This window comes from Acipenser ruthenus, unplaced genomic scaffold (assembly GCF_902713425.1).
Source record: "Acipenser ruthenus unplaced genomic scaffold, fAciRut3.2 maternal haplotype, whole genome shotgun sequence".
Classification (NCBI taxonomy): domain Eukaryota; kingdom Metazoa; phylum Chordata; class Actinopteri; order Acipenseriformes; family Acipenseridae; genus Acipenser; species Acipenser ruthenus.
Genome location: NW_026708052.1, coordinates 1610 through 2500, shown reverse-complemented (window position 1 = coordinate 2500; position 891 = coordinate 1610).

Here is an 891-nt window from a genome sequence, read left to right as displayed (position 1 = left end):
CATGACCATAGGCACAGTTAGCTGACATGACCATAGGCACAGTTAGCTGACATGACCATAGGCAGAAGTAGCTGACATGACCATAGGCAGAAGTAGCTGACATGACCATGGGCAGAAGTAGCTGACATGACCATAGGCGGAGTTAGCTGACATGACCATAGGCACAGTTAGCTGACATGACCATAGGCACAGTTAGCTGACATGACCATAGGCGGAGTTAGCTGACATGACCAGAGGCGGAATTAGCTAATATGACCATAGGCGGAATTAGCTGACATGACCAGAGGCAGAATTAGCCTACATGACCATGGGCAGAAGTAGCTGACATGACCAGAGCTCCAATTAAAAGTTACCTTCTTCTGAAGGGACAGATTTGCTATGTGTTACGGAGCGAGAGTTCCAGGAGGTCCCTGTGAACTCGTGGCTTCCTCCCTTAATGCAACTAGATGGCAGATACACTGGGGAGGTAGGTGCATATTACTAGGGGCACGGCATTTTCGATCAAAAAAATATTTCTAAGTCAGGACGGAGGTTCATTCTAAGGGCACGAGCGACCGATCTAAGCCGTGTGGGAGGCCCTGCACCCCGGTCAGGGTCCCCCTTCACCCCCTGGCGACATCCTCCCTTGGAAGTCTGCCCGGTGGCCCCCTCCCGCGCCCGGCGCCGGTTCAGGCCGGGCTGGAGGCCCCGTTCCTCGGGCTCAGGACCGGGCTAAGCCCCCTTAAGGACCTGGCCAAGCTCTGGTCACGTTGCGGGAAGGGGGGGGGGGTTGACCTCCCGTGCCCGGGCGCCCGTTCATGCGGGCCTGGAGGCTCCCATTTCCGGCTCGAGAACTGGGGTTTGCGCCCTTGGCTCCTCCGTGCGTTCCCTTTCAGTCTCTGGTCATGTCTA